Genomic DNA, 27247 nt, shown 5'->3' with positions numbered 1-27247 from the left:
TCCTCTGCACATGCATGGGTAATACGGCGTGGGCACAGAGGCAAAGGGATTCCTTCATTTGTATGGGGCACGCCCCTTGCAAATGAGAGAACGCCCCCTTGAAGATAGCGCTGGTGCTTTATGTGCGCCAGCGCTATTGGTATTACAGAAGGGGCTACACAAGTATCTGCGGCCCCTTCTGTACTACCAAAGTGTCCAGGGGGCGCGCAAAGCATGCACAAATGCCTTTTGCTCCCCGGGCACTTTATGTAATGCCCGGAGGCACTTCAAAAATGGAGGAGGGCTCCCGCAGCACGGGACGTCTGTAACCTCTTCCACCTGCCTGTTGGGGGACTACAGGTCCCGGTTCGCTTTGCGGCTCCCGCAGCCACTAGCCTTGCACACCCAGAGGTACTTCAAAAACGGAGGAGGGCTCCCGCAATGTGTCAGTAGCAGATAGAGACAGGGCAGGGCTACCCCCCTTAGTTCTTCCCCAGTTTGATGTCTTGTGGGTAAGATTCTGTACTATACAGACAGTTTCCTTCTGTTTAATTCCACGTAGTATTCAGTAAATTACTTGACGATTTTATGTTACCATTTGCCATTAATCATTTTTCTGCACCAGGATAGCGGCTGATCTTGGGAACACAACTGGAGGATTTGCTATCCCCTCATCGACCATACTGATCAAAAGAAACTTTATTATGTAACTGACCTGGATAGCGGCTGATCTTGGTTAACATTCAAGTATTTTAGCAGAATAGAAATTACCAACTTTTGATGTAATGTATACAAGGCATATACTGCATTAATGTAACTTGTTTATAATACTGTTTTAAAATTGCAGGTCCCTTTTATGGTAATCTTGTTAGTTGTTTTAACCAGATCTTAGTGTGTTTCATTTTGTGATTGTGATTGTAATAGAACATACCTTTATATTGCACCAGCACTTTATTACTTGAATACAATTTCCTCAAAGCCTTACATTGCACTTGCATTGGCATTCTATTATTCGAATACAATTATCTCAAAGCCCATATTGCACTAGAATTGGCACTTTACTACCTGAATATAAATAGCTCAAAGCCCTATCTTGCGCTTACATTTTATTACTAGAATATAAATACTTTAAGGCCTCAAAATGGTAAAGAAGAAGACACTGGCAAAGACTCCTGTCATTAATAACCCCTGTGCAACCATTGACTCTTTCCTGGTACGTACAGTTAGCGCATTAACTGATGAAATAGATAGAACTGAATGTCATCTTTTTGTTGGGCTAGGTAGAACGTTGGGAGGGTCTCCAGTAGATGATGCTGGGTTAATGGAAGGTGGAACCATTCTGCAAAATCTAACCCCTAATCAGGGACCAGGGGCCCCTGAAGCTCCGGTAATTGTGCTAGATCATGAACTTAAAGTACAAGCTGAAACCCATTGTGCCCAAACGCCAAATGATACACCTACTCCAAAGAGAAAGAAAGGGGGTAAGAAAGTAACAATGGGCGCTAGCAAGAATGTGAAAGGTCCTACTGTGAGAGCTGGCACAAGAATAACTACTGTAGCCTGTAAAAGTACAACTGATCAAAATTTGGTTATACATGCACAAATTACACAAATTACAGATACCTTTGTAGGCAAAATAGAGGAAATGTTGATGCCGATCAATGATAAACTTAATAAATTATCTATGGAAGTTTTTAAGATTAGTGGTATGCTTAAGGATATTAACACTGATAACAAAAAAGAGATAGGTATAACAAGGAAAGACGTAATTAGTTCATTACCACAAATAACTGACCCTTTAAAAAAGGGATTGAGTAATGACAAAAAAGGGATGTACTAAGGGGCACAAATGATCCATTAACCTCAGAGAAAATAATTGGGAGACTGACACTAGTAAATAACATCAGTGAAAGACAGCAGGCCTAGGGACAAGCCTATGTGTATAGATTTGTCCTGGGCAGATCAAATACTATGAACAACATAAGTGAGGAGAATAGGGCCAAAAATATTAATAATAGAGTAGATGGGCCCGATTCACAGAACTAACTTAAGACAAAATCCTAAACTTACTACTTTTGGTATTCACAGAAGTTAGGATTTTGTCTTAAGTTTGACTTAAGACAGACTTAAGACAGACTTAAGAGAAAATCCTAACTTAAGTCTGTCTTAAGTCTGTCTTAAGACAAACTTAAGACAAAATCCTAACTTCTGTGAATACCAAAAGTAGTAAGTTTAGGATTTTGTCTTAAATTAGTTCTGTGAATCGGGCCCGATGTGTCCAACAATCTTCCACCTGAATGCTTCCCTAATGTGGCAGTGTTAGTCAATATCCCCCCTTTGCAGCCAGGACAAAAGGAGTCCCATGATAGCTTAAAGAACAAAGTAGTGCACTGGTTAAACAAGAATGGGGAAATTCCAATGGAAGGAGCTGATCAAATACTGCTAACGCAGGGAGTGAGTTGGATAGGCCCCTTACGTACGACCTATAAAGGGGATTGTATTATCATTAATTTTAAAAATCCAAGATGGGCAAAAATTACTCTAGACAGATTAGGTTCTTTTAGGCAACATGATCAGAGTATCCCTTGGGTTCTTTTATAGACACTTAAGTCCGACCCAAATGAGGACATAAGTAGAATACAGCAAACCTAGGGCACCTTTGATATGTCTACTCACTCCCAATAAGCATCACCAATTTCAAATAGATTCCAGGCCTTGAGCAATCTTCAAGATATCGACTGACAAATGGGTTGCTAGCCGGCCAGTAGTGATAATAACCCTACTGGAATAGGAATAGTAGACGATCGTAGAATCCAACAAGCAATAGATGCCTTTTCTAATAGGGCTCCATCTGATATCATTACTGCTGATGGTTTTAGAGTTGATTTTTATGATATAAACAAAGAAAGTATTCCTAATAAATTAAATGACATTAAAAAGGATGTAGCTATTAAGAGTTGCATGGTATCGCAAGTGATAACTACCCCCCCCCGATAGAGCTTCATATAATACAATCAAAGAAGAAAGTATTCTCAATAAATTAAATGATATAAATAGGGATGCAGATAGTCATCTGGAGACTATGACTGCTATTACAGAGAGCACTATAGGAAATGGCTATAAAATAGCAACTTGGAACATTGCAGGTGTAATGAATAAACAAGACACGTTAGGAGGGCAAGATTTTATTAATGGGTTAGATGTGATTTGCCTGCAAGAAATTTGGGGGCCCATTAGGATGTCGGGCGGATCGCCACCACCATGCAGGCGGTGGCGATCCGCCCGACATCCGACCCCGGCCACCACCTATTTCCCCCCCGCCATATTACAATGGCGGGGGGGACCGCGGCGGACGGAAACACCGTCTGCCGCTTTTCCGCCACGGTCGCCTTGCGACCGGGGCGGAAAAGGGTTCATATGGTTGGTGGTGTCTTCTAGACACCACCAGTCATATTAGGATGGCCTCATGCAGATGCCTTTCCGTGGCGGCAATGCCGCCACGGAAAGGCATGCGGTCTTTACTTCGGGGGCCCCCTGCGGGCCCCCATGGTGAAGGCGAGAGGGGGGGTGCACATGGGGGGGTACCTGTGGTACCCCCCTGCATTTGCATACACAAAGCGGCATGCACCGCGCAGTGCCTGCCGCTTTGTGTATGCAAATGCATGCCTGTATTTTTAACATTGCGGCGGGCGATGCTTTCAGCACTGCCCTCCGCAATGTTAAAAATGCATGATGTGCCTGCCAGTGTGGCGGGCGTATCATAATTGGCATGGCGGGACCGCCGCTCACGTCGCGCACTGTCCCATTTTCCACAGGGATGGCAGGCGGGCAAAGTCCGTCCACCATCCTAATCGGCCCCTTGGTGTCTCGACCCAATATATATAGATGGATTTTCGTCATAATGGTAAGAGGCTGTACCATCAAGCACTGGAAGAATAACCTAACAGTAACTGTTAAAAAAGTTGCTACAATTGGGGCACACTCACAGACTATATGGTTGCACGGTAAAGAAGGGAGGGATGTGATTGTGATCAATTACTGTAATAATGTGTTTGACACTAACAGGAATAACATTGTAACTGAATTGGATAAAGGGCTAGATACCGTTATAGACCCCATTAGTAATAATGTGGTATTTATATGGGTCGGAGATTTTAAAATGCAAACATGTTCCGTGGCAGTATTCATGTTTGTGGCATCAAGAATGACGATGGGGACGATTGTATACATTTTATACACAATGTATATGAGGAAATGTTAAATACAGTGATTGCTAAAAATGATCTCAAAATATTACAATGTGCTTGTGATATTGATGGGAACCTGATACTAACATTCATTGAGAGGAATGCTAATGTGATTATTGATCATGTTTTAATTTGTTCTAACGCTACTTACATGTGCAATACCCCACGGGTTGCCCAACTATCACTAAGTGACCATCATTGTATTGTTATATCATTTCAAATGTGGGGCCCAACAAGTTTGATGTATCAAGGTATAGTGGTAAACATTGACCCCACATAGACCCAATGGGACCCATATTAGATGGGATAGTGTGGGACCCCAAAAAGTTAAAAATGAAATTGTTTTAAAATGTAACGAAGAGATCATCTATTGTTTAAAAGGAGATGTAGACCATAGGGAACTGATTGATAACTTCATAAAGATGAATACTATTATTGATAGGATTTCAACAGCGCCCAATAGGAAGGGAAGTAAAAAAAAGAAGGGGTGGTTCGACCATACTTGCATCACAGTATTAAAGCAACTGAAATAAGCTCTGTGATGCAAGAACAGAGACAATGTATTCATTAAAAACTTAAGATACAATTAAGAAATTGTCCTTGGTATGAAGAAAAGGGAGCTACAAGAAATAGCATGGGACGAACTCTCCATGGCCGCAAATACTAAGTTATTTTGGGATACTGTAAATATGCCGTTTTTTAATGATGAGTCACTCCCAGAATTATTATCCCATATTACAAGCGAAGCTTAGGTAACACATTTTAGGGGTATTTTTTAATCTAATGGGTGTTGATACATCCATGGCACCTAATTTAAAACAGAGTGAGTGGCACGCCATACCATTAAATATTAAAGTGGAAGAAGTCCAGGAAGGACTGAGGGACCGTAGGGGAGGGAAAGCTCCAGGCCCTGCTGGAGTACCTGTTGATGTGTATAAAGCTGAGTCCGTTTTGTGGGTGCCAATTCTCACAAGGGCTTTTAATCAAGCAGTGACAGAGTGTATACCCCCACTATGTGGTCAGTCAGTTATTGTCCCCATCTATAAAAAAAAGAGATAGGTCAGAAGCTAAAAACTATCATTCCATTTCACTTCTAGATTCATCCGCTAAAGTGATGAGTAAAGTTTTATCATTGTGACTGGAGGAGTGGGTAAATGATAATGATATACTTTCTCCGGCGCAATATGGCTTTAGAAGAGGATTAGGGACTATAGAACAAAGTATTAAGCTAGAGTTGCTAATAGGCAAATATACATGTGCTAAAGAAGGGAGAATATACCTATGCCTTGCCGACCTAAGTAGTGCCTTTTTGACCTAGCCGACCAAACCATTTTGTGGCCTACTTTACTTAAACAGGGGGTACCTAAAGGCATAATTAATTTTCTTGCCAGGCTTCATGAAACGTTATCTTGTAGAGTGAGATATGGACAACAGGGCAAGTGCACTCCAATTTTTGAAGTAAAACATGGCATTCGCCAAGGCTGCATCCATGCCGCCTTACTTTTTTTCACTTTTTATGAACGAGATTGATAAAGTTTTGCAGCTGGAGAAAGCTGATGCACCGTTATTAGCTGGCAATCCCATACCGATGTTACTACAAGCAGACAACGCGGTACTACTTTCTAGGACCCTGGTTGGTCTACAACGACTCATGGATAAATTTAGCATGTTGATAGGGGAAAGAAAACTGCTAATTAATCAACAAAAACTTTTACCATGATATGTGGCACCAAAGCAACGAAATGTAAAACCTTCTATATTGATAGCACCCCATTTCGAACTGTTAAAACATTTTGCTTTCTAGGGGTAAACTATACCAGTAACGGGAAATTGAATCAGGAATTATCTAATGTTTGCTCCAAGATAGCTAAGAATGCACATGGGGTTTTTAGATTTGCCTCTAAATTAGTTAATTACCCCTTAAAGGAAATGCTGACAACAGACAAGGCGAGATGTGTTACCTCTGCCTTATATGGTGGGGGTATGGGGATATCATTTCAGCCAGGCCCTACAACAAGAAGAAAATGTTTTTATTTTAATTGCCTTCTATATCTACTTCCCTCAGCATCCACTGAACTAATACATCGGGAGGTAGATCTGACATACCTAGCAGATTTGACCTCTATGAGCCACTGCTGGTATGGAGATTGATATGGGCTAAAGACGAGACAGTCTTTACTAGATCCATCATTAAAGATTGTTTACTCGTCAAGAAAAAATCACTTATCCCATGGTTAAAATATATTATGGATACATGCAGCAAGTTATTTAACATTCAGATCCTTCCTAACTCGGGTACAATGGTCTCCTTAAATAAAAAAGAATTAAGGATTCATTTTTGTTATACAAAAAACAAACTCGTAAGAGTACTATAGAGAAACAATCAAGTTTTAAATGTTACCAATTAATTGAATCCAAAAGAGGAATTCAAGATTATTTGATTATAGTGAATAAAACCTTGCATCGTTATGTGCTGACTAGACTGAGATTAGGCATAGTACATCACCGAGTGGCTTTTCCAGTTACGAAAACATGTCCCTTGGATTCTATCCCTTATCTTTGCGCTGAATCGTCTAAACAAAGCACTGTGCATTTTATGCTGTTTTGCAAATTCTGTTCGTATTTTAAACGCTTTTATCTGAAACCGCTTTTTTATAAAAAAAAAAAAACAATGTAAGATTGCCTCACGCTGCTATGATTTTGCTTTTTGCACTGAATGATCCGGGAACTTGCTATCATGTAGCATTATAAATTTTAGAAGCAATTAATGTCAGGCAAGGTATTGTTACCATTAATTGATCGAAGAAAAGATATATGTGAGACTGTATAATGTTGATATGACCAGCTACAGTTTTTGTAAGGTTATGAAACTTGGTATCATGCTGTGGTATTAATCTTATAAGTTATGTCTTCTGTGGCAATGGAACTTGTGACTAAATCATATAATTGATTTTAAATGTGTATTTAAACTCACGTAAACACTTTTATGGTTGTTCTAACGAACCGAATCTGGGGGCATAATATCAAGGGGGTTTATCTCTGCTTTTTTGGCTTTAAAAGCCAAGAAAGCGGAGATAAAATTATCTCCCTATTACCTAGCTGTCGCTAACACCAGTTAGCGACAGCTAGTAGGAGATAGCGACCATCTTGGGCCCCACTTTGCATGTCAGTGATATTTATCACTAATGAAATGCAAAGTGGGCGTGCCAAGATGTTAGCGACTGAAAACAGTCGCTAACATCGCTATCTCCTATTACCAACTTTTGGAGATATTCGCGCTAAGCGCGAATATCTCCAAAAGCTAACACCTGCCCTGAGCAGTTCTTAGCCATGTTATCCAATGGTAGGTGGATAACATGGCTAAGAGCATTAGCTCGGTAATGCATAAATATCGCTGACTTTTCAGAGATATTCATGCATTACGGCGATTTTTTTCGCATTTGCGATAAACTTTGGTAATACCAAGGTTTATTTGCGGGAAAAATCGTTGCAGCGCAGCGGAAATTTTTTGTCTTTAACCAATATGCCCCCAAGTGCATTGAATCAAATCAATTCGAATGAGAGCATGCACTGTAGTGCTTTTCCATTTAATGTGTACAATGAAGTAAATTATTATCGTTCATTACGAGCCCTGAAGCATAAACCGTGTTGAACACTATAGTTTGTTACTCATAGCTACAGAGCCGGGCATCATGTTTTAAGCAAACTAACAGCAGCTGGCTCTTATGTACATGCTTTTATTGTTACATACAGAAATTATACTCAAGGGCTTTTGGAATATAAACAACATTGTCTAACTAGCTAATGCCATTTGGCTATGACTTGTGCCTTGCAACCAGGCAAGCACATGCTGAAACCCACACCATGTCATATTTTATTGCTTACATGATGTGAGCGCTTAGGAATAAATTATTCCTTATTCTTCAGTGCCCAGTCAAAAAATGCTGCAGGAAAATGTTGCTCACGGACTGACAAGCAACGTGGCAGGGTCATCTGTGGGATAACTCAGTTCTGATTATATTTCCTGGTTGGTGCAATACGATGAAACAATCATTAGACTGCCTGTCTGGTTTGTGGGCAGTAATGCCTACTTTTTCAAAATATTCCGATGCCTAAGAATTTAGCGGCAGATTTACAATTACTGGCGCATCCCTGCATATCGGCAAGGATGCGCCAGTAATTGTGCGCCGCAGCTCCGCCACCCATTATGCGCCGCATTTACAATGTGGCGCACCATGGGGCAAAAATGGCACGGATGTGTCACGCATCTGTGCCGTAAAAGCAGCGCAATACTGGAGTTGCGTCGCAAGCGCGAAGCAGCTCCAGCAATGATCAGGGGGGCCCTATGTGTACAATGCTGCGTCAATCCTTACGCCTGCTTGAAGCAGGTGCAGGGTTTTGACGCAGCATGGGCCCAAAAGTGACTGAGTGAAATCTTGTAGATTTCCCTCAGCCACTTTTGGGAGGCGTTCCTGCGCAGGAACGCCTCCCCCTGTGATGGTACGCCTCTTCTGGCGCAGGACTTTACAACGTGACACATCTGGGAGATGCATCACGTTGTAAATACCCCGCACCATGGTGCATCTTTTGCGCCGCCGCTGCGCCACAAAAGTGACACAACACCGGCGTAAAAGCGGCGCAAGGGGCTTGTAAATCTGCCCCTGAGTCTTGCAAAGGCAAGCTGTCTTCCACAAACTTACAAAAGTTGCATATACAAATCCAACCATACTGTCAACCTTCAGACGCAGAGGGAGGCCCACTGATATTTCTGCTGTCCCCCAGTCTCTCTGGTGGTATGGAATATGCGAATACCTCACAAGAGAAATGAGGGGAAACGGACGGTGAAGAAAGAACACTGGCACGCATTGAAGTGGTGGTGCATTATTTGGAATGCTCCTAATGACTCTGCATATCATCCAGGATACCAGCTGTGACCTCCCCGATGCCAAGAAGCAAGAGCCTCTCCGAACAGCAACGGACAGAAGGTAAGACAGACAACATCGAAACACATTAGAACATACAGCCAGTAAGAGGAGTTATTGGTGAAAGAACCTAACCTGAGGATGAGGAGGGGAAATTGAAAGTGGTAGAATAGAAAGGTGTGGGAATGCAAGGCTGAGTGAACAGTACTAAGTGGTAGTCAATACAACTCTGAATTATTGCCAGGCAATGAGACATCTGCAGTAAGGTTAAGTATGTTGTCTATCACTGTTGGCCCAGGAGTCACTCAAAAACCTGACTGTCTGTATTTTAAGGCCTCACTAATTTGTCAGTGTCAGGCGGCTCATAGAACCAAAAAACATAACAACTAAAATCCCCAAAATAAACAAGCATTGGCAAAGTCGATTGGTAGGTATTGGCTTGGCCAATGACTTTTAGCCATTCTGGACAGCGAGCAGGGGGCAAAGCAGCATCAAGAGAGGGAAGGCTGAGGGAGAAGGGCACTTGGTGAGAGAGAAACGTGAACAGGGAGTGAGTTGCATGGGATGTAAAGTGGCACAGAAGTTGGCGGGCAGAGGCAGAAGTACAATGCACATGGAGGGTGGAGGAAAAGCACAATGGCCAGCAGGGTGCACATAAAGTAAATGGCAATAGAGGGTGGGCAGGGGGAGGATCAGAACAAGGGAAAGAAAGTAATGTGGAGTACTGGGACTGAACTGAGAAGCATACGAGTAAGACAGCAGGAAATCACACTCACTCTCGTAGTGTTTACGAAAAAGAACAACATAGTTCTCAAAAAGTAAAACACTTGCGGAAGAATAGAAATAACTAATCATAGATGTAGTAAATAGGCTGTGCTCCATAGGAGGGACAAAGACAAGATGGATGTGCTAAAACAAATAAAACCGCGAATAGAAAGCAAGCAGATATGAGTGACAAAACACAAAGACTATGGTAAGTAGTCAAAGCCACAAGGAAACTATTTACAGGATGATGGAAGTTCTTAGTGTCAAGTGCAAGACCAGAATCACATTCTGGAATGTGCAGACTATGTATGCATAGGAACTCTGGCTCAGGTAACATCTCAAATGTGGGTCTACAACCTACATATCTTGGGGGTCAGTGGAAATACGTGGATGTGATTTGGCAGAAAGAAAACCATCACAGGAGAGACAACACTGTACTTGGGAAGGGATGATAGCCAACATCACGCGGCGTAAACATCATCATGAACAAGGAGACATAGAAATGCCTAATTGAGTGGAAGCCAGTCAATAGCAGATTCATGACAGCCAGGAAGACATGAAAGGTAAGTCTGAGCCTGTCGCAGATGCAGTCAATAAGAAATAGGAACATGTCTCTTCAATATATGTGAAGAGTAATCAGTGGAGTAGCAAGGGGATGTGAGGGCGCTCCAGCACATGTTTTGGGGGTGGTGGCCTCCCCGAGCTCTTACCTGCTGTCTCAGCGTGGCAATCAATTCCCCCTCCCAGCCCCCACTCTTCAGTGTGGCCATCGCGGGCACTGGCGACAACACTCTGAGAAACCCTCCCACTCTTCAGGGCTGCAAATGCAGGGACCACCCCGGGCGGTCTAAAGTTTAGCTACACCAATGAGAGTAATGAAACACAGAAGGGAAAACATCAGGACAACTGCAGTTAGATGTGACAAGATTATAGACCCTAGACTTGTCAATATCGGGGGCCTTATTTATGAAGGCCTTGCGTCAGTTTTGCGCCGCCGGTGCGTCACTTTTTGTGACGCACCAGCGGTGTAAAAAATGCGCCTCGTTGCGCCATATTTAAAAAGTGACGCATCTAGGTTGATGCGTCACTTTTTAAACCCCTGCGCCACATTATACCTGTGTCAGGTATAATGTATGCAGAGGGGGCGTTCCCCCGCAAAAAGCCTCGTAATAGTGATGCAGTGAAATCTATGAGATTTCACTGCGTCACTTTTAGGATGCTGTTGCGTCAAAATCTTGCGCCTGCCTCACAGCAGGCGTAAGACTGATGCAAGCCCTTTCACATGGGGCTTTCCCCTTGTGAAAGGACGCATTGCTGGAGTTGCGTCACTTTTGTGACACACTCCAGCAATGCGTCACTTTTGCGCTTACAGATACGTCAGAAATACTGACGTATCTGTAACTCCTTGCGACATGATGCGTCATACATTAAATATGACGCATCAGGAATGTCGTAAGGAGTGCGCAGTGAAAAGTGACGCATCGCTGTTTTCACGCAGCGATGTGTCACTTTTCGCAAATGAGGCCCCTGGTTTCAACTCCCGGAAGACCAGGAAGGTAGGTCTGAGCCAGCCAGATATTGAAGTCAATGAGAAATGGGAACAGGTTTCTTCAATATATGTGAAGAGCAATGAAACTTGCCTGGGAACCAAGTCAAGGAAGAGGACAGAATGTATAAGACAAGCCACATAGCAAGCTAATAAAGGCAGGAGGGCCATAAAAAGAATCTCATGTAGGTCAAACATGAGAAGCTGCAGGAAAGGTACAAGCAACAGTACATAGAAGCAAATAGATCAGTCAAAACAATGATAAGAACAAAAAAAGGAGGCATAGATGGATAACCTTTTCAGGCAAGCAGTGGAGGCAGCCAGTACAGAACAGGGGAACGTCTTCAAGATCATGAGGATAGACTGTGGTAAATCTTGTGCAAAACACAATACCTTTATCATGGACAAGTAAGGCAGGTTATTCACAGCAGAGAAAGAGCAGGAAGTACACTGGGCCGAGCACTTCAAAGAAGACTTGAACTGACCTGTATCAACAACGGAAGTGGTCATCTAAGAAGAAGAGTCAGACTTGGATGTGACCACTACCACAACACATAAAGTAGAAATCATCACTGCCATTCTATCTCTCAAGAACAGAAAGCTCTTGGCTAAGACAACACAAATGTAGACCCTGAAACATCAGCCAAGATGCTGCAACCACTGTCTACACTGATTTGGGAAGGAAAGAAAGTACCAAATAACTGGAACCAAGGCATCATTGTCAGAATTCAAAAGAAGGGAGCATTGACCAACTCTGTAACAACTGCAATGGATTCACCTTTATGTCAATCCCAAGAAAAATCCTGGTGAAAATCCTTATGCAAAGCATTTCTCATGAAGTGTAGAAGCTGTTCAGAAAAGAACAGGCAGGGTTCCTCAAGTATAGAAGGTGTCCTGATCAGCCTCTTAATGTACACTACATCATAGAACAGTGCACGGAGTGGAAGAGACAACTATACATCAACTCTATTGATTTTGAGAAAGACTTTGACAGTATTCCCTGTGACAGCCTCTGGCACATACTGATTGACAATGGCATACTGCAGTGGACAGTTCGCCTCATCAATAGTTTCTATGATCATTTTGCCTGGAAGGCAGGAGATAATGAGCATAGATTCAAAGTCAAGACCTGTATGAGACAGGATATATGATGTCAGCTTCGCTCTTCAACCAAGTCATCAACTGGATGATGCAACACACAACAGAAAACCAAGCAACATGCATTGAGTGAACCTTATTCTCTTCACTGGACTATGTGGATGACCTAGCCTTGCTCTCTCACACACACCAGCATATGCAGAATAAGACATTTCACTTCAACAGCTATGCACAGCAAGTAGGCCTGAAAATCAGGATGAAGAAATCAGAGGTTGTGCTACTCAACATCCCAAACCCTGAATCAATCAACGTAGATGGAGAAGAACTAGACATGACTGAAGAGTTCACCTATCTAGGCAGGACTGTTAGGTATGATAGAGGGGCAAGGAGCGACCTCAAGAACAGACTGAACAAGGTCATGAATGACTTCAAGATTCTGAAGAGTGTGTGGAGGTTATCTCAGCATAGCTCCAACAACAAGCTGAGGCTTTACCAGAACTATGTTCTGTCCACACCCTTGTATGGGTCAGAATACTTGCAGATGACCGAAACCGACATCACCAAGCTGTTAGACTTCCACATCAGTAACTCAAGAGGAATCTTGTAAATTTTCTGGCTGTGAAACATATGAAACCAGGAACTGCTCACTAGATACAAGCAAGGGAGCAAGGACATCATCTTTATATGAAGAAGATGGAGACAGATAGAACACACCATCAAGTCAAGTCAAGTCAATTAATTTATATAGCGCGCTACATACCCAGAGGGTCTCAAGGCGCTTGAAGAAGGGTGGGGAATTACATGTCGAATATCCAGGTTTTAAGTTGCTTTCTGAATGCTAGGTGGTTCTGAGTGAGGCGAAGGTGAATGGGAAGTGAGTTCCAGGTTTTAGCCGCCAGGTAGGAGAAGGATCTTCCTCCCATGGTGGTTTTGTTGATGCGAGGTACAGCAGCAAGGGCTTGGTTGGAAGAGCGTAGCTGGCGGGAGGGGGTGTAGAAGGAAAGTCGTGTGTTGAGGCATTCGGGTCCAAGTTCGTAAAGTGCTTTGTGTGCGTGGGTTAGGAGGCGGAATGTTATCCTCTTATTGACGGGGAGCCAGTGGAGGTTTTTCAGGTGACCAGAAATGTGGTCTTTACGCGGGATGTCTAGTATGAGTCTGGCTGATGCGTTCTGGATGCGTTGGAGTTTTTTCTGAAGTTTTGCGGTGGTACCGGCGTATAGGGTGTTTCCGTAGTCCAGGCGGCTTGTAACCAGTGCGTGGGTGACCGTTTTCCTAGTTTCGGTGGGGATCCAGCGAAATGTTTTTTTGAGCATGCGAAGAATGTTGAAGCAAGATGATGAAACGGCGTTGACTTGTCTGGTCATCGAGAGTGAGGAGTCCAGGATGACGCCCAGGTTCCGTGCGTGGTCCGTCGGGATGGGTGCTTTTCCAAGGGCCTCTGGCCACCAAGAGTCGTCCCAGGCGGAGGGGGAGGTACGTAAGATAAGGACTTCTGTTTTGTCTGAATTCAGTTTCAGACGGCTGTGCTTCATCCACTCGGCTACTTCTTTCATTCCTTCATGTAGGTTGGTTTTGGCGGTGTTAGGGTCTTTGGTGAGTGAGAGGATCAGTTGAGTGTCATCAGCGTAGGAGATGATGTTGAGGTTGTGTTGGCGTGCGATGGCCGCGAGGGGGCTCATGTATACGTTGAAGAGGGTGGGGCTGAGTGAAGATCCTTGTGGCACGCCGCAAATGACTTCAGTGGCCTCTGACTTGAATGGTGGGAGGCGGACTCTCTGAGTTCTTCCGGCAAGGAACGAGGTGATCCATTCCAGTGCTTTTCCTTGGATTCCGATGTTTCTGAGGCGTTGTAACAGGGTGCTATGACAGACTGTGTCGAAGGCTGCGGAGAGGTCGAGGAGGATGAGGGCGACTGTGTCTCCATTGTCCAGTAGAGTTCGAATGTCGTCTGTTGCTGCGATGAGTGCGGTCTCAGTGCTGTGTTTGGCTCGGAAGCCCGACTGTGAGGAGTCGAGGGATTTGTTGGTTTCGAGGAAGGCGGCGAGCTGGTTGTTGACAGCTTTCTCGATGACTTTGGCCGGGAATGGAAGGAGCGAGATGGGGCGGTAGTTTTTGAGTTCGGTGGGGTCTGCTGTGTGTTTTTTCAGAAGGGCGCTGAGTTCGGCGTGTTTCCAGCTTTCCGGGAAGGTGGCGGAGTTGAGGGAGCAGTTGATGACGTCTCGGAGGTGTGGTGCTATGATGGAGTCTGCTTTGTTGAAGATGTGGTGAGGGCATGGGTCTGTTGGGGATCCTGAGTGGATGGAGTTCATCAGGCGGATGGTGTCCTCAGTGGAGATTGGGTTCCAGTCATTAAGGATGTTCAAGGGGGGTGAAGGTACGGCAGAAGGTTGGGTGGGTTGGTTGTCGAAGCTGTTGTGGATGTCTGCGATTTTGTCGTGGAAGAACGAAGCTAGGGAGTCGCAAAGGGTTTGAGAGGGAGTGATGTCGTTGGAGTTGGCAGTAGGGTTGGTAAACTCTTTGACGATGTTGAATAATTCCTTGCTTTTGTGGGCGTTGTTGTCTAGTCTGTCTTTGAATGCGGCTTTCTTGGCTGTCCGGATCAGTTGGTGGTGTATGCGGGTGGCGTTTTTGAAGGCGTCCCTGGTGCTGGTGTTTGGGTCTTTTTTCCAGGCCTTCTCAAGGGAGCGACAGAGTTTCTTGGATTTCTTAAGATCATCGTTGAACCAGGGGGCGTTTTTGCTGCCTAGTTTGATTTGACGTTTTTTCAGAGGTGCTAGGTTGTCAGCGCTTTCCACTGGACTCCAGAATAAAAACAAAAGAAAGGCAGGCCAAAGAACACTTGGAGGTGCACTGTCTGAAACAAAATGAAGACCCTGAATCACAGCTCGGGCACAGTACATAAACTTGCTCAAGATAAACAGGGGTAGGTCCTTTGCTGCTGCCCTGCATCCACGCTCACATAATGGGAAGTAGTATAGTAAGTAGTAAGTGGAACGCAATCCTAGGTAAGTTTTCAGCATGTCTTGATATGCATAGACCTAAAAAGGAAATAGACAAGAAAACAGGCATACACCTATTCATACCCTCTCTCTCTTGAACAACCTTCACCTCATTCTCTTTCTCATCTAATGATGGCACGGTCTCATAGTTTTTTACAACAAAGCTCAAGAAGACCCTGCTTCTTTTAGCTCACACCTCCCATAGAAAATCCAATGCCCACTCAACTGAAAACCTGTTAAACTCTGCTGCATTCTATTAAGTTCTTACTCTGTTCACTGTGAAGTCCATATTTGGACCTGCCCTTTTTGCAGGGTTATCCCAAACGTTTTGCCTCCCTCCACCTGTTTTTCTGACATTTCTTTATTGACTTTAGGACTCTGGGCACTTTACTACTGCTAATCAGTGCTAAAGTGCATGTAATCTCTCCTCTAAATGAGGTACTATTGGTTTACACCTGTTTGGCATTTTTGATTTACTTATACGGCCCTTATAAAGTGGTATCCCATATACCCCAGGCTTATAAATGAAATGCTACAGGGCAGATTTACAATAACTGGCGCATCCCTGCATATCAGCAGGGATGCTCCAGTTATTGTGCGTCAGAGCTCCGCCAGCATGGATGCGCCGCATTTACAATGCGGCGCACTATGGGGCAAAAATGGACAGATGCATGACGCATCTGTGCCATCAAGGCTGTGCATTGCTGGAGTTGCGTCGCAAGCGCGGCGTAGTTCAGCAAGGCTCCGGGGTGCCCTATATGTACAATGCTGCGTAATCCTTACGCCTGCTTCAAGCAGGCGCAGGGTTTTAACGCAGCATGGGCTTAAAAGTGACTGAGTGGGAATCTTGTAGATTTCACTCAGAAACTCTGCCCTCTGCGCCGGAACGCCTACTTCTGGCGCAGGGCTTCACAACGCGACCATCTCCCAGATGCATCACGTTGTAAATACCCCGCAACATGGCGCCTCTTTTGCGCCGCCTCTGCATCACAAAAGTGATGCAACGGCGGCGTAAAAGAGGTGCAAGGGGCTTGTAAATCGGCCCCTACTAGTGGACTGCAGCAATGCTTGTACCACCCACAGAAGTAGCCTTTCAAACCTGTCTCAGGCCTGCCATTGCAGGTCCTGCGTGTGCGTGTGCAGTTTACTGCCACGTTGACGTGGTAATTAAAACTACTTGCCAAGCCTTAAACTCCCCTTTTATTACACATAGGTCACCCCTAAGGTAGGTCCTAGTTAGCCCTGTGAGCAGGGTGCTGTGTACGTAAAAGGCAGGACATGTGCCTTTGTGTGGCATGTCCTGGTAGTGACAAACAGTATTTTTAATTTGTCACTGCTGTTAGGCCTACTCCTTTCATAAGCTAGCATTGGGAATTCCCTTATATACTTTTAAGTGCTAATTCTTGATCTGAAAGGACTGGTGTTGCCATGCTTGGTATGTTTAGATTAGTGGTGGCAAATCCTGATAACTGGTGTAGTTGGATTTTACAATACTATTTTAGAAATGGCACTTTTAGAAAGTGGGCATTTCTCTGTGCCTATGACTCTTTGGGGCATATTATCAAGGGTGTTTATCTCCGCTTTTTTGGATTTAAAAGCCAAGAAAGCGGAGATAAAATTATCTCCCTATTACCTAGCTGTCGCTAACACCAGTTAGCGACAGCTAGTAGGAGATAGCGACCATCTTGGGCCCCACTTTGCATGTCAGTGATATTTATCCCTAATGACATGCAAAGTGGGTGTGCCAAGATGTTAGCGACTGGAAACAGTCGCTAACATCGCTACCTCCTATTACCAACTTTTGGAGATATTCGCGCTAAGTGCGAATATCTCCAAAAGCTAACACCTGCCCTGAGCAGTTCTTAGCCATGTTATCCAATGGGAGGTGGATAACATGGCTAAGAGCATTAGCTTGCTAATGCATGAATATCGCTGACTTTTCAGCGATATTCATGCATTGCGGCCGATTTTTATCGCATTTGCGATAAACCTTGGTAATACCAAGGTTTATCTGCGATAAAAATCGCCGCAGCTCGGTGATAATTTTTTCACGCTAACCAAGCAATAGCGATAATTATCGCTATTGCTTGGTAATATGCCCCTCTGTGCTTTGCAGCCTGATTCTGATACATGGCTTGGTTGGGGGACAGGTACACATGTGCATAGTTTCTAGCCACAACACAGGAAGGGCTGGGTGTGACGGGATACTTCTGCATTCATCATCATTCATTTGAATACTGATAGTCTTTCTGGGCTGGGAGAGGGGGAGGTGGTTCACTCTTACATTTGTATAGGTTGTGTTCTGCCCTCACACAAAGGGCTGATTACCCCCTATTGATTGTCTAGAGGTAGGGCTGGGTTGAAAGGAATTGTTGCACACTTCTAAGAGTCACCCCTTCATCAAACAAATTTTTGAGTATAAGTACAAGGGCTCTTACCCCATATCTTGGCACACTGTGTGGTACTTGTAATTCGACGCTGCTGGCTCCACAATCTGTGCATTGCCAGAGGAACCACCATTTGGACTACCTGCTGTTTTGTGCTGGCCTGCTGCTTGCTGAACTGCTGGAGGGAGTGCCAGTCTGCAACTGGACTTTTTTGCTGGCTTGCCTGCCTACCTGCTCTCTTTGTGCCCCTAAGTGTTCTCGAAGGGCTTGTTGTCTTGCTCCCTGAAAAGGGTGATCACAAAGTACTGCATCATGTCGAATAGGCGCACCTGCACCCTTCACCTTGTTCACAAATGCATTCATTTCAGTTAGGCTCACAGAACCAGCCTAGTAGGATCGAGTCTGCATTACCTCTAAAGCATTTATGGTATATATCGTTTTAGCCTGTAGTAAGCAGGATACATACTATTATCTAGATAATTGCACTATTTATGATTCATGTTGTTTTGGTCTAGTTTTATGTACAATATAAATATAAAATATATTTTTGTATAAACGTGTGTGGAGTCTCTTTTGCTGTGTATTCATAGTGCTGCTGTGTGAGTGTGTTGCCTGAATACTTAACACATTGCCTCTGTTGATAACCCTGCTTGCTCTGCACCAAGCTACGAGTGGGTGAGCACAGGTTATCTTTGGTGTGTAACAGACTTGCACTGACTAGGGTGGTGTGTTCATGCCAAAGCCAACCAGAAACCTCATTTCTAACAGTCATAAATCAAATTTTCCCACTAAATCGACCCAAGTTGCCTCTCCAAATCTTATTTCCGATTTAAATTCTATGAGACTAATTCACAAAAGCTGATTCACCAAGGCATCTATGATTATGTGAGGATGAACCCCTGTGGCCCCAAAACAACTAAAATGGGAATATTCAAGGAATAGTACAGATAGAAAGGACCGTGCCCCATATGCGCTTTTACTACTAGAGTTTTGGACATGTCAGGGTCAGTTCACTGTGACATTCATGAGTAGGTGAAGTATTACTGGTATAGTTATACTTCACATACTCATGAATGTTGTATTGATTCGGCCCCTATATATTTTGTGAATAGTTATAAACCAGTAAATGTATAAATCTGCAACAAAATATACAATTGCACCGTTCTTGCTTATATATTCTCTCAATATAAAACAAATGTACAAATGCTATAAAAATAAGCAAAGAAAATTAATAATAAATTCACTTTGTTAACCTGTGATATAGCTGTTGACAAAAGCAAATACCCAAGTTTTGCAAGACTTCTGTAATCCTGCAAGAGTTGGTGAATCTCGCAAGCCATCTCGACATAAAAACCACTTCTGGTACCCAGAGACGTGCTTTGCAACAAAAACTCACTCACAACATGTACTGTCAAGTTGCAGAGACCATAGCTGTTTCCCGGACTCTCCACGATCAATGGTACTGCTGACAGTCTCACCATTTGCAGGGAGTAATGGCCCAGAATCCTTTGCATACAGCAGGGGCTGAGGAGGGGAGCTCTGAAAGCTGCTAGTGCTACTAAGCCCATTTGGGCAGATTTACAAGCCCCTTGCGCCTCTTTTGCGCCGCCATTGCGTCACTTTTGTGACGCAGCGGCAGCGCAAAAGATGCGCCATGGTGCGGGCTATTTACAACATGACGCATCTGGGAGATGTGTCACGTTGTAAAGCCCTGCGCCTTAAGGAGGCGTTCCGGTGCAGGGGGGGCGTTCCGGTGCAGGAACGCCTCCTAAAAGTGGCTGAGTGAAAGCTACAAGATTTCACTCAGTCACTTTTAGGCCAATGCTACGTCAAAACCGTGCTCCTGCTTGAAGAAGGCGTAAGGCTTGACACATCATTAGTAGAATGGGCCCTCCAGAGCATTGCTGGAGCTGCGTCGCGCATGCAACGCAACTCCAGCAATGCGACACCTTCACGGCACAGATGCGTGACGCATCTGGGCCGTTTTTGCCCCATGGTGCGCCGCATTGTAAATGCGGTGCATCATGGGTGGCGGAGGCATGGCGCACAATTACTGGTGCATCCCTGCTAATTTGCAGGGATGCGCCAGTAATTGTAAATATGCCCCAGCGTCTTCATCCGGTGTAGGGGCCAACCTCACCCTATGGGACTGAAGGGACTACTGGTCCCAGAATCCTTCTGTACAGGAAGGACTAAGGAGGAGGAAGGCCCAGAGAGCTGCGGGTGCTGTAAAGGACATTGTCTTCATACGTTGTGCGGGACGCTCACGGGCTATGCCTGGACAAAGCCTGGGCCAAGGGTGGGCCCCATCTTCACCCTCCATCGCCTGGAAGAGATAGGGCAGGGTCAACCCCTTGGTCCTACAAGTTAGATATTTTAGCCACGGTGAGTCAGTAAAATTATTCCCGGAAACCACCTCTGTACTTTAATCTACCCTCAGTCTTTGGTGCTGCAGACCTCTTTGCTACTGTTGTAACTATATTGCACCTTTCCTTTGTTCTGCGTTACTAAAAATTCAAGGCCTGGTCTGTTTTTATTTGTTTTAATTAATTAGCATGGGAAAATAGAAGCCAGTGGAAACATTACAGGGGTGTCCAAACCAAAGAAGCAAATGTCAAAGGTACCTGGGAACTGTACAATAGCCCTAATTGATGCACTAATAGAGGCGGTGGAGCTTATGCCTCTGCCAGGAAAGGATGAAGGGAATCTTCTTCCATAAACAACCTGATTCACAGAAATGTTAGAAGCAAAAAGAAAATGAAAACTTGCACCAGCACTTGGAACTAGTAATGGTGGCACTGGTACATCTCCCATTACATTAAACCCCAGTCAGGGTTGTGATTTGATGAGTGGTCTTTTTGTATGCCATCCCCTTCAGCTCAAACTTGCCCTTTAACTGTAAAGCTTGTGCAAAAGCAGGTTTGTGGTGATAAATGCCAATGAAGAGTGTCATCATCCTGACCCGCTAACACAAATTCATGCTCCGGAACCAACAAATCAAGTGCCTCGAGAAGGGTCTGGTCATTTAATTTGGAACAAGAGCTAAAGAATGACATTCTTGAACTAAAAACTCTAATAAGGGTCCTTGGTGGGACTGTGAAATGAAGGCCATACTAGGACAGCTAAAAGAGACAAACTTTTGCTTGGGAGAACATAAGAAGCAGTACGAGTTGGTCAAAAATGATGGTCTAGGGAGTGCTCCTCTTTGTGGCAAGAGAGGGGCATTGGGGAAGAGGTAGATCTATAATGTCTAAGTGTCCCCATAAAAATCTTAGGCATGGTAATGTAATATATGAGCACAGATTTATATGTAGAAATGAATGCCAACAAGTGTATAGGCAGGTTTCAGGAGCAGGCAAATATTGGTATGCAACAACTGATCAATCATAGCATTTGTAAAGCGCACTACATACCCGTAAGGTTCTCAAGGCGCTAGGGGGGAACGCTGCTACTGTTCGAAGAGCCAGGTCTTGAGAAGTCTCCTGAAGGTTAGGAGGTCTACGGTCTGCCATAGGTGGATGGGGAGGGTGTTCCACGTCTTGGCGGCGAGGTGGGATAATGATCTGCCACCGGCGGTCCCTCTTCGGATGCGGGGGACAGTGGAGAGGGCACCGTCTGCAGAGCGGAGCTGGTGAGACTGGGTGTAGAGGCTGAGTCGGCTGTCGAGGTACGCTGGTCTGGTGTCGTGGAGTGCCTTGTGTGTGTGGGTGAGGAGCTTAAAGGTTATCCTCTTGTTGATGGGGAGCCAGTGCAGGTCTCTCAGGTGTGGTGTGAGGTGGCTGCGGTGTGGGATGTCGAGGATCAGGCGTGCGGAGGCGTTCTGGATGCGTTGGATCCGTTTCAGGAGTTTGGCCGGGGCTCCTGTGTAGAGTGCATTGCCATAATCCAGTCTACTGCTAACGAGTGCCTGGGTGACCGTCCTTCTAGTTGTGGTGGGGATCCACTTGAAGATTCTGCGAAGCATGCGGAGGGTGTTGAAGCCAGAGGAGGAGACGGCGTTGACCTGTTTCGTCATGGAGAGTGTGGAGTCAAGGATGACCCCCAGGTTATGTGCATGGTTGGTGGGTGTAGAGGGTGCTCCTAATGCCATCAGCCACAAGGAATTGTCCCAGGCTGAGGGGTTGGAACCGAGGATGAGGACCTCCGTCTTGTCCGAGTTCAGTTTCAGACGGCTGTTTCTCATCAAGTCGGCGAAGGCCTTCATTCCTTCGTGGAGGTTGGTTTTGGCAGTGCGCGGGTCCTTGGTGAGCGAGAGGATCAGCTGGGTGTCGTCAGCATAGGAGACGATGTTTAGGTCGTGCCGTCAAGCAACGTGGGCGAGCGGTGCCATGTATATGTTGAACAACATTGGGCTGAGGGATGATCCTTGGGGGGCGCCGCATATGATCTCGGTGGCTTTGGAGCGGAAGGAGGGGAGGCGGACGCTCTGGGTTCTCCCGGAGAGGAAGGAGGTGGTCCAGTCCAGGGCCTCTCTTGGATTCTAACGTCGTGGAGGCGTGCTTTTAGTGTGCGATGGCAGACTGTGTCTAAAGCGGCTGACAGGTCCATGAGGATGAGGGCCGCAGTTTCTCAGTTGTCGAGCAGGATCCTGATATCATTGGTGGCGGCGATGAGGGCAGTTTCGGTGCTGTGGTTGCTACGGAACCTGGACTGGGACGGGTCCAGGATGTTGTTCTATTCGAGGAAGCTGGTCAGTTGTTTGTTGACGACCTTTTTGATGACCTTCGCCGGGAATGGGAGCAGGGAGATGGGTCAGAAGTTCTTTAGGTCCTTCGGGTCCGCCTTGGGTTTCTTGAGTAGGGTGTAGATCTCTGCGTGTTTCCAGCTCTCCGGGAAGGTCGCTTTCTCGAAGGAGGTATTGATGGTTTTCCGGAGGTGGCGTGCGATGGTGCTGCTGGCTTTGTTGAAGATGTGGTGTGGGCAGGGGTCTTCTGGGGATCCGGAGTGGACGGTGTTCATGACCTTGAGGGTGTCGTCGTCGTTGATGTTGGTCCAGGTGAGCAGGCGGTTGGTGTGGGTGGTGGTCGTGGGAGCGGAGGTGCCGGCGTGTGCCGGGGTGCTGACGGCGTTGAAGCTGTTGTGGATGTCTGCGATCTTGCGGTAGAAGAAGGTGGCCACTGAGTCGCACAGGTCTTGTGACGGTGGGATGTCATTGGTGTTGGAGCTGGGGTTGGAGAGTTCATTCACGATGCTGAAGAGCTCTTTGCTGTTGTCAGGGGCGTAACACAGGCCCCCGCAGGCCCCGCAGTGCGGGGGGGCCTTGACGCTCCAAGGGCCCCCCTCACTCTCTGCAAGACGTCTTGAAGTCACCAAGCCTATAAAGTAAACTACAGTGCGCGCGCCGCACACCACGGAGTCCTTGGCACAGACGGTGAGCCTCAATGTATTGTAACAACAACCATTAATTATATAGTTAGGGACGACGGGCACGGGCGTATTAACACAGGCCCCCGCAGGGGGCCCCTACGCTCCAGCCAGGGGCCCCCTCACTGTTAGCAGAGGAAGGAAGACACGCTGCCTACACAGTAAGCAAGGCAAGGCAGGCCTGCAAACAGTGCGCTCCTCACACCATGGAGATTGATGTGCCTGGGCCTCTATTTTAAACATGAATTAAGGTGCCGTGCGTGGGCACGCCCTGCTAGCCTGTCTGAGCCTTTTTGAATTATTTAAATAGTTGGTGCACACTGCGCAGTACGGCTCTTACTTCTGTTGTATTTCCTATTGTTAATCTTATTAGTGTCTGTAAAGTGTGAATAATAACATATTTAGTGAGCTTTTCTGAGATGCTTTGTTTCAATCATCCAAATAGAGGTGGACCAGCCAACAAATAACAGGTATAGCCGAGACAGATCCGAGCCAAGGGTCTGGCTTCACTCTGTTTCCCAAATTGTGGGTCCCTACCCCTTTGTTTGTGGTGAGATGATTTTTGGTTGCCACAAATGTTTTACCTAAAAAGTAAGAATGCCTTTAAATTCTGTATTTTTGTGACATTTCCTAGCTTCAAAGACGGGTTAAATGCCAGGCTATGTCTTCTGACAAATTGCTGCTTATTTTTGTAACATGGAGACTGGTGTTTACTAACTCCTCTCACTTTGCAGTCGGAGAAAGAACAGTAAACTTTTATGTGACAATCTTGTCCTGGGGTACAGTGAGTGTGAATGGAAAGGTTGTATGATGTCATTTTTTTTGCACACAGCAAAATGTAAATTCTTGTAAATGAACTGTGCGCATTTAAAAGTGGGGAAAGCAAAAATGAAGCACATTTTTTGTAATTCTGAAATTTGATGGAAACAAAGATTTTAATGTTATCAAAACAAATCTAGACACTTTACTTGGTGGTGCACAAATGATAAATATTCACTGGAAGCAGACTTACACACATTATCATTTGCATGCAATATACTTTTATCACTAAAACTGTGGGCCTGTGCAACATTTGGTAGCCATTTCAATGGAAAATGTGCTGTCTGTAAATGACGGAGTGCTACCACACAATGCTCTAGTTACATTAAAGCTAGTTGGGTCGTAAACATTTGTTTTTCTAAAATTAGGGTTGTGGTTCTAAAAAGTTCGAGAAGCGCTGCTCGAAGAACTCTTCCACAAGTTGAGCCCTTGAAATGTTTGCTATACATATCTTTCTACAACCATCATGTCCATTCCCTCGTCTTTTACCCTTTTCCCTCTTTTCCCCCTTGAGGATCCTCAAATGTTTCTTCCCCTCTCTGTTTTGCCTTTTCTCCATACCCTCGAATCCCTCCCACCCTCCCTTGGTCTTGTGACTACGTCCTCCCTCTGACCCCACTTAATGGAACTCTGCCTGAAGAAATCTACTATGTATGTATATATATGTATATAGGGATAACTCTAATCACTAGTATAGGCAGTAGACCTTTGTACCCTCTACCATTCCTATGTTACTCTTAGAGTTTATCCATGTGTATCTCCTCCTTGTGTGACTTTACATCTTGGACATTTGCAAATTTTTTTTCTGTTTGTATCCTTTATGTAACGCATGTAATCCTAAGTACTTATGTTTTTCAACTGGTTCTTATGTAAAGTGCTCTGACACCTTCGGGTAAAGTTTGCGCTATATAAAATCGCATAAATAAATAAATAAATAAATAAGGTCCGTGGGCGTGGCGGCGCGCAGTTGTTACGGTGCCGCGGTCTTAAGGGTGGGGGCGGGCCTCGTGACTAATGCCAATATTGTCATGCGCATTGTAAAAGAGCGCGTGACTTAGTACTGGTACTGCAGTAACTTAGAAGAAGCCAGAAGGGTGCGGCCGCCGTGGTACTAAAAGCAGTACTAGCCCCTGCCTGGCCTTGCCCAGTATCAGTCGCCCTGTCTTCTGTGGCCCGCCCCGGCGCTCGCCTTCAAAGGAAAGCTACAGGCTAGCCAGCCAGGCCTAAGGTGAGCGACGAGCGTGCGAAACTCGAGTATGTTGTGTGATCAAAACGATGGTACACCTGTTTTAGAGAGAGGCCCAGATTGCAGAAGGGAGATGGCGGGAACGGACCGTTAAGGAAATATTCATTTTAGCACTGGCAGGGGCCGGGCTGGATGTCTGAGATGATGGGGGGGGGAGGCAAATATATAACCGACCGAAGCAGAAAGCGATGGGTGTCAGGATCAGTTATGTGTTCACTGGGGGAGGGAGTGCTGTCATGATGGGCCTGCAGAATGCCATGTAAACGTTGCCTACAACACTCTAGGACCTATTTTAGAATCAATTCATTTCACTATTTCCAGTTTCCACATAGCTCGAACGATGCATAGTCTTCTTTGTAGTCTTTCCTTGTCCTAGGCATCTGGAACTTGAGCACCACCTGCCTGCTTCTAGCTCACCAGTTCCACGCATGTGCCTCTTGATAGCTGAGCACTCTGTAACTGAGGGCATGTGCCATCCTGGTTCTACCTGTTTCCTTTGCCAGCTGGGCACTATTTTTCTCTACCTGTTGGCAACGCGTGCTAGAACAACAGAATGGTAGGTGTGGCACCTTCAGCCAGTCCTCGTTTTTTCATAAATGAGGCCCTTGTTGTTTAGGCCTCATTCCTTTGCGTATGTGGTGCTGCCTGTTGCCTGTGAGTTCATCTAGTATTAATTTAGTGTGCTCCTTGGGGTGATTAACCTTAATTTCTGCTTACCTCGGTCCTGAACTGTAAAAGTGTTATACAAGTGCTGTGTTCTGTCCTTCGAGACCAGCCGAGAGGCGCGAATGTGAGCGAGACAAATTACCAGTGGCTAATCTCTATTCAAACAGTCAACCCATCTATCACATGTGTGTTTTTCTCAGTCAGACACCCATGAGTCCCATCGCTTGCAGTGTCACAGGGCTCGAGCTGCACCTCGCTGATGTGGCCACACAATGCCTTCTGAGGTGTGGGGCTCAACGTGTTCCTTCCTGCTCGTGTGGCCTAACAGTTCAGGGTGCACTGCAGCCTTCTTATTAGAGTAGGACAGGGCTGATTTTCATAGGGCTGGTCCCTGTTTGCAGTGGCACAGTGGGGAAAACCATCATGCACTAAAGTGTGGTCTAAAGTATTTAACAGTGACTGAGATTAATTCAAGCATTCCACTCCTCACTTTTTAACTTTTCTCAGTGGGATGCCCTGCCTCTGACATGTATGCCCAGTCAAGGTAGGGCATACACCTAGCTCATCCCACAGGACCCAATCGGTACCTTACTAACAATTCCAAAACAGGCCAATGCTGATCTGAGTTTGCTTGTGATCCATTGGAGCACGGATGTGGTCTGGTCTGCCAGTTTAGGTTGGACTGTTCCTGTTGGATCGAGGCTGATTTGCATATGATTGGACTCTGTATTTAGTGGCACAGTGAGAATAAAATCATAAACTGAAATATCACTCAGAGTAATTAGCAGTGACTGAGATTAAGTCACGCGTATCACTTTTCTCTTTTTTTTCAGAAAGTTCAGGATTTTTATCTCAGGACTTGTAAGACCATAGCGCAATGCAACCACACAGCCATAGTAATGGCAAGTGCCCGTTTCATAAATTCTATGCACCACACCATACCTTAATTTTCACCATGCCATACCATGTTGTCAAGCAAGACGTGGGCATTAGGCAGCGATGCAACTTGTCTAGGTCTGCATCTACCCTTCTCAATGCCAGTTTGCTAATCTCCTCTGATTGGCCACGTTAGTACTTGTTGTTTAGTCGCATTTCCTGTGCAGCCTGCTTTTGCTTGTTGATAATTATTCCTGTGTTTCCTCTCCAAGATCTCAAGCGATTGAGCTGTCATTTCTCTGATCTCCACCAGTATCTCCATAAAAATGGAGG

This window comes from Lissotriton vulgaris, chromosome 6, assembly GCF_964263255.1.
Source record: "Lissotriton vulgaris chromosome 6, aLisVul1.2, whole genome shotgun sequence".
NCBI lineage: Eukaryota > Metazoa > Chordata > Amphibia > Caudata > Salamandridae > Lissotriton > Lissotriton vulgaris.
Note: the sequence above shows the minus strand (reverse complement) of the source record.